Source organism: Lynx rufus, unplaced genomic scaffold, assembly GCF_022079265.1.
Source record: "Lynx rufus isolate CCGP_SWC_20201006 ecotype Redwood Valley unplaced genomic scaffold, mLynRuf1.p SCAF_5, whole genome shotgun sequence".
Lineage (NCBI taxonomy): Eukaryota > Metazoa > Chordata > Mammalia > Carnivora > Felidae > Lynx > Lynx rufus.
This window is the reverse complement of record NW_025814867.1, coordinates 34363883-34377044: the sequence shown is the minus strand read 5'-3', so window position 1 is coordinate 34377044 and position 13162 is coordinate 34363883. Positions and strand designations below refer to the sequence as shown.

At 38.8% G+C, this 13162-nt stretch overlaps 1 protein-coding gene and 1 pseudogene across 2 annotated transcripts in view; both read left to right on the top strand.

The window, feature by feature from the left end:
- PIK3CB (phosphatidylinositol-4,5-bisphosphate 3-kinase catalytic subunit beta) overlaps positions 1–13162 on the top strand; it is a 182221-nt gene that overhangs the window by 22747 nt on the left and 146312 nt on the right. The window lies entirely within an intron of this gene.
- On the top strand, positions 8909–8995 carry LOC124527393 (uncharacterized; annotated as a pseudogene).

Genomic DNA, 13162 nt, shown 5'->3' with positions numbered 1-13162 from the left:
GCTCAGAGCCTGGAGCCTGTTTCCGATTCTGTGTCTCCCTCTCTCTCTGCCCCTCCCCCGTTCGTGCTCTGTCTCTCTCTGTCCCAAAAATAAATAAACGTTGAAAAAAAAAATTAAAAAAAAAAAAAAGAATAAAAAATAAAAATGATAGTGTACTCCAAACATTGTTCTGAGTGTTGCTGTTTTTTTTTTTTTTTTCATTTAGAGACTTTGTTTTTTTAATAGTTGCATGTGTAGCATTCTCTTACGTGGATATACCATTATGTACCTAACCAGCTCCCTATTGGTAGACTTTTAGGTTTACAGTTTTTAGACATTACAAGCAATCCTGTAATGAATAAATAACATTTAGATTTTATTCTGAAACATTTCGTTCAGATTCTATATGATCTAAGATCTGGATTATGACCATTGAAAGAAACAAGGCAAATTGACATACTGTAATAAATGGCTCAAATTCAGAGTGGTGATTAACAAATCTATGTGTATGGATATAATTTATGTGTTTGTGGGCATTTCCACAAAGAGCTATAGGAGCCATGGAATGATTGCGTATAGTATAAAGCTTAAAAGTACAAAAATTTATTGTAAAAAGTAAGCCTCTTTTCCCCTGCATAGGGATCCCTGTAATGTCCCAGTTTCTTGTATTTTGATGATCGTGTTTTTCAACATCCAGCCATGGGCAGCATCACCACTGGCCAGTCTACTTGTTTTCCTGTGTAACTCCAGAAATTGCCCATCCTCTCACTACATAAATGTTAGCTTATTTTTCTGTTGGTCTTTCTAGCTCTTTATCTCCTATTGGTCTCTTTTCAAGTCTAACTTACTCCAGAATAATTTTGAATAAATAGGTGCCAGATACCCTGAGATTCAGAGCCTTCTGTCTTCAGTCCCAGCCTTGACCAAATAGGATGATGCCAATTTAGTCATTCCTGGGGTTCCTCTGTCTGCTGAGCATGTTTAGTTATCATGTGGCTGGATGAATGCACTGGTGGTACTCCGTAATGTTTCTTTTGAAGTCTGAAAAACCACTTAAGATTTTATAAACAAAGCACTGATGTGTTTATGGTAGTATGTTAACCCATCTTTCTCTTAGTCTATATAAAACCTGTTGCTCTTCTGATGTAAGTAAGGAAATTCTGATACTTTTCGTAAGGGGAAGGACAAATCCTTTTAAAATGGGAAGTGGATTTTCTAATGCTGATTTTTTTATTCCTTTTTTTTTAAGTTTATTTATTTATTTATTTATTTATTTATTTATTTAGAGTGAGCAGCAGGAGCAGGGGAGGAGCAGAGAGGGGGGTGGGGAAGAGAAAGTCCCAAGCAGGTTCTGTACTGTCAGAGCAGAATCTGACACAGGTCTCAAACTCACAAACTGTGGGATCATGACCTGAGCTGAAACTAAGAGTTGGATGCTTAACCAACTGAGACACCCAGGCGCCCCTGATTTTTTATTCTTAATGAGTTTGTTAAAGGCTACTCTCAGTATACCTAGGAAAGAAAAAGAATTCCTAAGGAATTGTGTATCTTGCATTTAATGACCAGATTACAGCTTATTTTGTAGAGCTGGTTTTTTTTTTTTTTTAAATGTTTATTTTGAGAGACAGAGAGCTGGTGCACACATGCACAAGTGGCGGAGAGGCAGATAGAGAGGGAGAGAGAATCCCAAACAGGCTTCATGCTCAGTGCCAAGCCAGACGAGGGGCTTGGTCTCATGACCGTGACGGCATGACCTGAACTAATATCAAGAGTCAGATGCTTAACTGAGCCACCCGGGCACCTCTTGTAGAGCTATTCTTAATAGTTGATGAGATTATCAAATGAGAATAATGTTATATCCACTTACAGGCCATAGAAGGCTTTTTGATTAGGTAATATAAAAATAAATAAAATTTAGAATATAGTGAAATTTTAGTGAACATAATGGATATTAGTTTCCTGTGACAAGAAAACTAGAAGAAACACTTATTTTCTAAACCATGATATTATGGTTCTATAAACAGTGTTCTAAGGTTATGCCAAAGTGAATGTCTTTGTACTGGTTCTGTATTTACGGTGTGTTGCTAATGCAAAAACATTCTGTGATTTTAACTACTAAAAGTTTAATAAGAGTTCTGCTTTTATTAAATTTTATAATAGGAGCTAGGAAATTATTTTGATGACTGTTATTTTCTAAAATACTCACATGGCTTTTTCTCCAGAAGAGGTCAAATAATTTGTCAGGTTACTTGTGTTCCTATTTCCTTATCTAGAAAAAGTAGTAACATTTCTAATCTGTTTGTTGTAAGTGATTTAACAGTAAATGAGTGCTTTGCCAATATATGGAATACTAGTGAGCTGACTCCAGTCAAAATTCAGACCTTTGGAATGTCAGATTTGTTCTGCCAAGGGTTGGGGCTTTCTTGGGCATGCAAGCTACCAAGACTTCCTGAAAAGGGTGGCCAAGAGCCTCTGCATTTTAGAGCTTATTTTACAGTGTAGAGTACAGACCTAGGGAAGGAGGCCAGCTGCATTTTAGAACTTCATTTTACAGTTTAGAGTACAGACCTAGGGAAGGAGGCCATTTCTCTAGGGTGTGCAGGCTGCTCCCCTAGAGCCCCAGGCTCTTTTAGCTCTGCATTGAATTTCCCCATCACTCCTGAGAATTGTTCAAAGAGCTTTTCTCTTCATCTTGGTTAGTGTGACATCCCATCCCAACCCATCCTAAGTCTTACTGGAAAGGGATCTCTTTTTCCTTGGTGCAAGTACTTCATATATCCAATTAATGGACAAACCTAAACATATTGGTTGAGCATCAAGGTACTGGGCTAGGTGTAAGTGAGAGATGCACGTATGTGTCCTATCTTCAATAATGTTATGATGTTGGTATTTAATTTGATTGGGAGGATGATATTTATTATTATTTATTATTTTAGAGAATGAGAGAGAGTTCAAGCCAGGGAGAGGGGCAGAAGGAGAGTGGGAGAGGGAGAGAGAGAGAGAGAGAGACAGAGAGAGAGAACCTTAAGCAGACTCCACGTTCAGCATGGAGCTCAACACAGGGCTTGATCCAATGACCCTGGGATCATGACCTGAGCCGAAATCAAGAGTCACTTGGCCGATCAACTGACTGAGCCACCCAGTCGCTCTGGGAGGATGATGTTCATTTATAAAAATGCAAGGTGGCATTGATTTGAAAATCAATGCAAATAAAGACAGGAAAATACATTTTTTCACATTCTAATTTGATTGACAAAATTTCAGGAAATTCATGAGCTGGGAATACCTGTTTGAGTCTTAGTCATCAGTCACTGGCACTCTCCCTACCTTAACACCAACACTCCTCCCCACCCATTTTTTTTAAACAGTGGGTAAATTGTCTTGTTACAGAGGTGGATACTTTTATTTAGTCAGAAGACTGGAGCAGTGGGTGTTTGTTTACAGTCTAAGATACTTTTTAGGATCTGCTTTCCTTGTTCCCTCAGGGCTGAACTTTGAAAAGGTCTAATCTAGTGTGGTCAGACCAAGTCTGAATGGTATCCTTTATTCTAACTTCTGGAATTGTTATAAATGCAAGATTTTCTTTTGTGCATTTCTGTTAGCTAAAGAACTGGCCATGGAAAAATCTGCTTTATTCACATATACCTTTTGATATTAAGGTGTATGACTTATTTTCTTGTTTACTATATATTTCCTATATAGTAATACTTATTTGTGGAGTGTTTATTGAGAGGATATAGGGTATATGCTGTATGAGGCACTTGGGGATGCAAAGTTGAAGGCTTTGGCATTCATGGCTTTAAGGAATTTTAAGAAAGACAAATGATGAACAGATAATTCTGATGTTGTGTGGTGAGTGCAAGTGATAGAGCCAATCCAGAGTATTGTGGGAGCCCAGAATGGAGCAGTGGTTCTCACAGTATGGGGGCCCTAGTGATCCCTGAGCTCATAAGGATCTGTAAGATCAAATCTGTTTTCATAACTTAAGACATTATTTGCTTTTTTGATGTCATTTGCTTACAAATATATGATGGAGTTTTCCAGAGGCAATATAATTTGTGATATGCCAATACATTGGATACAGAAGCAGAGAAGAGAATCTAGCTGTCTTCTATTAAGCCAGACATTTAAGTAGATTTGCAGAAATATAAAGCAGTATTACTCTTTTCACTAAAAGTTTTGTTTTGAAAATTATGGTTTTTAAAGTTAAAATATGTTTAAACTGTTTTAAATAAACACTTAATAGATCTATTAATTTTTACATGGTAAATATTTTATTTTTTTAATTTTTTTTAACGTTTTTATTCATTTTTGAGACAGAGAGCATGAATTGTTTTTAATATGCTAGTTATGGTTATTAGCTAATGGTGATAGAGATCTTCTGAACCAGGTGGTTAAGTTGATAGGAAAACTCAGATCCTCATTCAAATAGATGGCCAGTGAGAAAATAGTAGCAAAGGATATATCTGATAAGGAATATATATAAAGAACACTTTTACAATTCAGTAATACAAACTTAAATAATCTAATTTAAAAGCTGGCAAAAAGTTTGAGTAAACATTTTTCCAAGGAGGTTATACAAATGGCTAATAAGCACATGAGCAATTGCTCAATGTCATTAGTCATTAAGGAAATGCAAATCAAAACATAAGAGATACCACTTTTTACACCACTAGGGTGGCTATAATGAAAACACGGACAATAACAAGTATTACATGTAGAGTTGGAACCCTCATATGTTGCTGGTTGGATTGTGAAATAGTGCAGCCACTTTGGAAAAATAGTTGTCAATTCCTCAAAAAGTTAAATATAGAATTACCGTGTGACCCAGCAATTCTACTTGTGGGTATATACTCAAAAGAATTGAAACACATGCCTGTACAAAGACTTGTACATGAATGTTCAAAACAGCATTATTCACGATAGCCAAAAAGTAGAAACAACCCAGATGTCCTTCAGCTGATGAATGCGTAATGACACGTAGTTCATCCATACAGTGGAGTAGTATTCAGCCTTAAAGAGGAGTGCAGTTACGTTTATACATGCTCCAACATGGATGAACCTTGAAAACAATGCTAAGCATTGGGGCGCCTGGGTGGCGCAGTCGGTTAAGCGTCCGACATCAGCCAGGTCACGATCTCGCAGTCCATGAGTTCGAGCCCCGCTTCAGGCTCTGGGCTGATGGCTCAGAGCCTGGAGCCTGTTTCCGATTCTGTGTCTCCCTCTCTCTCTGCCCCTCCCCCGTTCATGCTCTGTCTCTCTCTGTCCCAAAAATAAATAAACGTTGAAAAAAAAAATTAAAAAAAAAAAAAAGAAAACAATGCTAAGCAAAAGAGACCATTCACAAAAGTATTTAATGATTCCATTTATATAAAATGTCCAGAATAGGCAATTCCATGGAGAATTATTTGAAATAATTTCAGATTTAGAGAAAGTTTAAAAAACAACAAAGTTAAAGTTGTATGGATTAAAAGTTATCTTTCCTGGGTGTCTGCCTGGCTCAGTCGGTAGAACGTGGCAACTCTGGATCTCTGGGTCGTGAGTTTGAGCCCCACCTTGGGTGTGGAGATTACTTAAAATCTTAGGGGTACACTGGGTTAAGTATATGACTCTTGATTTTGGCTCAGGTCATGATCTCAGGGTTTTGTGAGTTTGGGCCTCATGTTGGCCTCTTCACTGACCCTGTGGAGCCTGCTTGGGACTCCCCTCCGACCCCCCTCCCTGTCATTTCTCTCTGTCTCTCTCAAAATAGATAAATAAACCTTAAAAAAATCTTAAAGAAAATCTATCTTTCCTCCTTTTCCAGTGGAAGAAACAAACATATAAATAATAAATGAGAATTATAAGCACTAACAAGAATTATGAAGGTAATAAAGTGGTATAAAATGACCCAGGTTATCAGCTTAACTGTGGCAGTCCACAGAAAGCCTCTTAGAAGAGGTAACTTTTGGTTGAGACATGAATGTTAGAAGGTCGCCGATAACCACGGGCAGAACATTTGAAGCTGAAAGCACAGCAAGTATAAAAGCACAAAGTAATGAACAAATTATGGGAGGAACAGAAAGCAAACCAGTGTGATTAAAGAGTAGTGAATGAGGAAGAGAGTGGAAGCTGAGGTCAGAGGTTGGCAGATATCAGATCATATAGGGTCTCTGCAGGTTATAGGTGCAACTCAGGTAGGGTTACAATGGGATGTTTTTGAAAGGTTTTATTTATTTATTTTTTTTTTAAGGAAATCATTTTTTTTTTATTTTTTTTAACGTTTATTTATTTCTGAGACAGAGAGAGACAAAGCATGAACGGGGGAGGGTCAGAGAGAGGGAGACACAGAATCCGAAGCAAGCTCCAGGCTCTGAGCCATCAGCACAGAGCCCGATGCGGGGCTCGAACCCACGGACCGTGAGATCATGACCTGAGCCGAAGTCGGCCGCTCAACCGACTGAGCCACCCAGGCGCCCCCGACTGAGCCACCCAGGCGCCCCTGAAAGGTTTTAACGTTTTTTATTTATTTTTGGGACAGAGAGAGACAGAGCACGAACGGGGGAGGGGCAGAGAGAGAGGGAGACACAGAATCGGAAACAGGCTCCAGGCTCTGAGCCATCAGCCCAGAGCCCGACGCGGGGCTCGAACTCCCGGACCGCGAGATCGTGACCTGGCTGAAGTCGGATGCTTAACCGACTGCGCCACCCAGGCGCCCCCCCGAAAGGTTTTAAACAAGGAATTGGAGTTACCTGATTCATGGTCTATAAGTACATTTTGGGTTGCTTTGGCACAGATGAACTGTAGAGAGGCTAGAGTAGAGGCAGAGAGACTGATTAGGAGGGTGTTGGAGCCAAACAGCCAAGAAGTATTGATGAGGACTTAGACAGGGACTGTGTCGGGAACAATGGAAGTGTTGAATTTGGTGTGTTTTAGAGGTAGAGCCAGTTTTTTTTTGATTGTTTCTGTTTGTGTCTGAGATGGTGGATGCAGAACAGGAGGATGTCATTAGTTTACATTTTTGCATTGTGAAAATATTGAAAACAATATAAATACCCATAAACAGTGGTATATCCACACAGTGGAGTGCAGTGCACTTGTAAGAAAAGAGTGAGGAAGAGCCCTGTGAACTGATACAAAGTTATTTCCAGGGCCTACTGTTAATGGAAAAAAGTGCAAAAGCATAACTACAATGTGTTAGCCTTTTATGTAAGAAAAGAAGGAAACAGGAATATAAATATGTATTTGCACATAGGTGCCAAAATAAATGCAAGAAGGATAAGCCAGAAACTACTGAGATTGGTTTCTTACAGGATTTGGGTGGAAACGGTGTAGAAGGGATGAAGGGGAAGAGAATGGAAGTAGTAGGGATAGAGGGAGGGATGCTTTTGTGAGAGTATCTTTTTGTGTTAAGTCTGAGTTTTAGAACTATATGAATGTTTAACATAATGAAAAACAAATACATAAAATCTATCTGGGTGGAAAGAAAACAGCCCAAGTGAAATAAAGACACAAACAAATGAACCTAACTGGATTTCTAGTAAATAACAACCACATTGAAAGGGAAAAAGAATAAAAACTAAACCAGTTAACTACACAGAATTTTGACTGTACACTGCAAGCTCAAAACAAAAAAATTTCTAAACAAATACTGAGCTGTTGTCAGAATTGTTTTTCACAGTGGTTTGAATTAAGAATTCTGTAACTACTTTACATATTTTAGGATTGAATGTGTTTACCAATACGTTGAAGATAAAGAGATTTATCACTGTGGTAAAGGGAATTGTAGGGGCACCTGGATGGCTCAGTCGGTTAAGTGCCTGACTTTGGCCCAGGTCATGATCTCACATTTTGTGGGTTCAAGACCCTCATGAGGCTCTGTACTGACAGTTTAGAGCCTGGACCCTGCATCCGATTCTCTGTCTCCCTCTCTCTCTGCCCCTCCCCTGCTCGTGCTCTGTCTCTCTGTCTCAAGAATAAATAAATATTAAAAAAAATTAAAGGGGTGCCTGGATGGCTCAGCTGGTTAAGCATCCAAGGGCTTAGGTCACGATCTCATGGTTTGTGGGTTCGAGCCCCGCATCAGGCTCTGGGCTGTCAGTTCAGAGCCTGGAGGTTGGTTTGGATTCTGTGTTTTCCTCTCTGCCCTTCCCCCATTCACGCTCTCTCAAAAAAATGAATAAACATTAAAAAAATAAAAAAATTAAAAAGGGAATTGTAAATATGGATTGAACGATGTTGTGTTAGATTGGAATTTGAGATATCAGTATAAAATTACTAGTCTTTTTATTTTTTTTTTAAATTTTTTTTCAACGTTTATTTATTTAAAAAAAAATTTTTTTTTTCAACGTTTATTTATTTTTGGGACAGAGAGAGACAGAGCATGAACGGGGGAGGGGCAGAGAGAGAGGGAGACACAGAATCAGAAACAGGCTCCAGGCTCCGAGCCATCAGCCCAGAGCCTGACGCGGGGCTTGAACTCCCGGACCGTGAGATCGTGACCTGGCTGAAGTCGGACGCTTAACCGACTGCGCCACCCAGGCGCCCCAAAAATTACTAGTCTTTTTAGATAGAGACAGAGATAAATAGAAATGTGTGTATCCATGGTTCAGTATACATCCATGTATTTCCTAGTTATGTTTACTGTTCCTTAACATTCTCTGACAGAAAACAGAAAGCTTTACTGAATTCCTGGATTTGGAAGACAGTTTCATGGTTAACTAGGAAGTTTTTAACAGGCATCCTTAAAATTTGTTTTTCTCTCTGGTTCCTAGTTTTTACCATTATTTGATAAAATTTGGAAACCCATTTTGAATTATAGGCACCTGCCATACAGTTCTTGGTTATATATGAATAGTTGATTATTTTGTTCTCTGCTTTCTTTTCATCAGGCCACTTGGGACAGCCCATATGGGAAAGCTCATACAAGTAGTGTTTAAGACACAATGTGGTGCTTGCTTCAGCAGCACATATACTAAGATTAGCATGGCCCCTGCACAAGGATGACACGCAAATTCGTGAAGGGTTCCATATTAAAAACAAAAAAGACAATGTGGAGGAATACTTGATCCCTATAATCCTATCTACCTTCTTAGAAGATACTATATATCCTTGTTTTTTGTCATTATATCATTTCTTAAAAACAAAACATGAACAAAAGGTCTTAAAAATTTAGCACTTCATCAACTATTTATTATCCTTTAATAGACACACATTTTTAACATAGTTTTATGCAACATTCTTGAAGTGATTGAGATAATGTTTTCAGTTGTTTTATATTAACCTAGAATATTAATAGATATCAGTAAGGGAAAGTGTTATTGGAGTTGCTGTTTCTTTCATAGCAGGGACTGAATGAAGTAAAATGCCTTTGGGGCTAAGAGAACATTAAGTGGAATTTCCTCCATGCTCACAATTTGTCTACATGTGTAGTTTCTTTAATTCAGTCACTGAACATTTTTGATTACCTGCCGTTTGTAAAGGCACTTTGCTGAGTACTTGGGTTATAATATGAGTATGACTGTCTCCTTTTCCTGAGGGATCCATAGTCCAGAAGGGAAGATAAGCAAACTCATATTTGCAATGCACTGTGATAAATGAGATACACACAGGTCACAGCAGGATCCCATGGATGGAAGTGAGTCTTGGGGGATTAGGAAAGGCTCTAGAGAAGAAGTCACCTCAACTGACGTAGGTACATAGGAGTTGGCCTAATGGACAGGGTGCTGGAATGAGCAGCATTTGCATAGATACCATACTATTTTGCATTTTAGGTAAATGAGAGGTGGATGATAAACTCATTAGGGAGGATAATCCAGGATATGGGTTATCTCATTGTTTTAGTTTGAGGAGGAGATATTATTGGTTGGCAAACTCTGGATGCCTTCATTTTGTAGGTTCCCTTATTTATTAGACCATGACTTGGTTGTTAGGGTGAATTGCTGGTGAATAGAAAAGTCTAACCTGTGGACTCATAGACAAGAAGGAGAATCCTTAGGTGAGGCTTTTGTTATGAAGTGACTGGAGAAATAATACACACACACACACACATCAAAACTACTAAGGGAGAAGAGGTTGACCCTGAACCCGAGAGAAGGAAAACAGAATTACAGAGAAAATATCTTTTCTCTAGAAGACTAGTGTTAGAGATCTTGGGCTGATGGCTTAAGCCAAATGGACGTGGTCACACTACAGACTTCAGTGAGATAGATGGGCATTGCTGGGATCTTGGTTATAGAGATGGTAAAAAAAAAAAAAACAAGCATAGTTCCTGTCACCATGTGTGTATATTGATAGTATTTGGACCCTTTTTGGCTTATTAATTTACTGATCTATTTAGTAGTAATGGATTCCCATGGGATTGAAAACTTTTTAAACATAAAAAAGTTAAACAATGTAAACCTTCCCACCCCTAGCCCTCAGCCACCCTGTTCCTGTTCACCCCATTCCTCCAGCGTGCTTATCCCACCCAGGGAACTATTTATTAGTTTACGTATCCTTCTAGAGTTTCTTTATATTAATAAAAACACAGATTCTTATTTCTTTCCCCTCCAAAACCCTTATTTCTTTACCCTCCAAAACCCACCAATTCCAAAGCCAGCATATTATACCTATTGTTTTACAAATTGGTCTTCCCACCCTTCCCTTTACACTAAACAATGGAAATCTTCATAGAAGATCTTTCCAAAGAGTATGTACAGTTTTGTTTTTTAATTTGTATGGTTTCCTTTTGGATCATTTATTTAGCCAGTTCTCTCTTGGTAGACATTTTAGTTCTAGTTTTTTATTATTGTAACAGTGTTGCAGTGAATTACCTTGTACATGTCATTTTGCCCATGAGCAAGTATATAATTATGGAATAAAAATTCAGATGTGATATTACTAATCAAGGGCCATATATCTTTGTAATTTTGATAGATATTGCCAAAATGCCCTTATGTTTGGACCCAGACTCTCCCACTGATTATAAGGGATTATGAGAAATGTGTATTTCTCTCCACCAAGCTTTCTTGACATTTGTTTGACATATAACTTTATATAAGTTTAAGGTGTACAGTGTGATGATTTGACATGTGTATATATTGCAGAATATTCACTATAAAGCTAGTTATACACCTTTCACATAATTCACATAATTACCATTTGGTTGTTGTTATGGCCAATAATGTACATTTCTTCACAGCCTTGCCAGGAAAGTACCTTAAAACAGGGAGTTTTGCTAAACTGATAGATGGAAAATGGTGTCTCAGGGTAGTTTTGTTTTATTTCTCTCTTTCTCTACTTATTTGTAAGTAAGCTCTGTGCCCAACGTGGGACGCAAAGTTAGGATCCTGAAATCAAGAGTCATGGGCTCTACAGACTTAGCCAGCCAGATGCCCTTCAGTGTAGTTTTAATTTGCATTTTTAAAATGTTTATTTGTGGGGAGCCTGGGTGGCGCAGTCGGTTAAGCGTCCGACTTCAGCCAGGTCACGATCTCGCGGTCCGTGAGTTCGAGCCCCGCGTCGGGCTCTGGGCTGATGGCTCAGAGCCTGGAGCCTGTTTCTGATTCTATGTCTCCCTCTCTCTCTGCCCCTCCCCCGTTCATGCTCTGTCTCTCTCTGTCCCAAAAATAAATAAACGTTGAAAAAAAAAATTAAAAAAAAAAAAAAGTTTATTTGTGTGTGTGTGTTTGAGAGAGAGAGAGAGAGAGAGAGAGAGACCCAAGCAGGTTCCATGCTCAGCGCAGAGCCGGATGTGGGGCTCGAACTCATGAACCCATGAGATCATGACTTGAGCCAAAACCAAGAGTCAGACACTTAACCAACTGAGCCAGTCAGGCGCCCCTGCTATTAAGACTTAAAAAAAATTTTTTTTTTTCTGTGATCTTTCCTTAACTATTTCATGATTTTTATTTTATTTTTTTGTATTTTTTGTATTTATTTTTTTTGTTTTTATTATTTATTTATTTTAATATATGAAATTTATTGTCAAATTGGTTTCCATACAACACCCAGTGCTCATCCCAAAATATGCCCTCTTCAATACCCATTACCCACCCTCCCATCCGTCCCACCCCCCATCAGCCCTCAGTTTGTTCTCAGTTTTTAAGTCTCTTATGCTTTGGCTCTCTCCCACTCTAACCTCTTTTTTTTTTTCCCCCTTCCCCTCCCCCATGGGTTTCTGTTAAGTTTCTCAGGATCCACATAAGACTGAAAACATGGTATCTGTCTTTCTCTGTATGGCTTATTTCACTTAGCATAACACTCTCCAGTTCCATTCATGTTGCTACAAAGGGCCATATTTCATTCTTTCTCATTGCCATGTACTACTCCATTGTGTATATAAACCACAATTTCTTTATCCATTCATCAGTTGATGGACATTTAGGCTCTTTCCATAATTTGGCTATTGTTGAGAGTGCTGCTATAAACATTGGGGTACAAGTGCCCCTATGCATCAGTACTCCTGAATCTCTTGGGTAAATTCCTAGCAGTGCTACTGCTGGGTCATAGGGTAGGTCTATTTTTAATTTTTTGTGGAACCTCCACACTGTTTCCCAGAGTGGCTACACCAGTTTGCCTTCCTACCAACAGTACAAGAGGGTTCCCGTTTCTCCACATCCTCTCCAGCATCTATAGCCTCCTGATTTGTTCATTTTGGCCACTCTGACTGGCGTGAGGTGATGTCTGAGTGTGGTTTTGATTTGTATTTCCCTGATGAGGAGCGACGTTGGGCATCTTTTCATGTGCCTGTTGGCCATCTGGATGTCTTCTTTAGAGAAGTGTCTATTCGTGTTTTCTGCCCATTTCTTCACTGCATTATTTGTTTTTCGGGTGTGGAGTTTGGTGAGCTCTTTATAGATTTTGGATACTAGCCCTTGTCCGATATGTCATTTGCAAATATCTTTTCCCATTCTGTTGGTTGCCTTTTAGTTTTGTTGATTGTTTCCTTTGCTGTGCAGAAGCTTTATCTTCATGAGGTCCCAATAATTCATTTTTGCTTTTACTTCCCTTGCCTTTGGGATGTGTCAAGTAAGAAATTGCTGTGGCTGAGGTCAGAGAGGTCTTTTCCTGCTTTCTCCTCTAGGGTTTTGATGGTTTCCTGTCTCACATTCAGGTCCTTTATCCATTTTGAGTTTATTTTTGTGAATGGTGTGAGAAAGTAGTCTAGTTTCAACCTTCTGCATGTTGCTGTCCGGTTCTCCCAGCACCATTTATTAAAGAG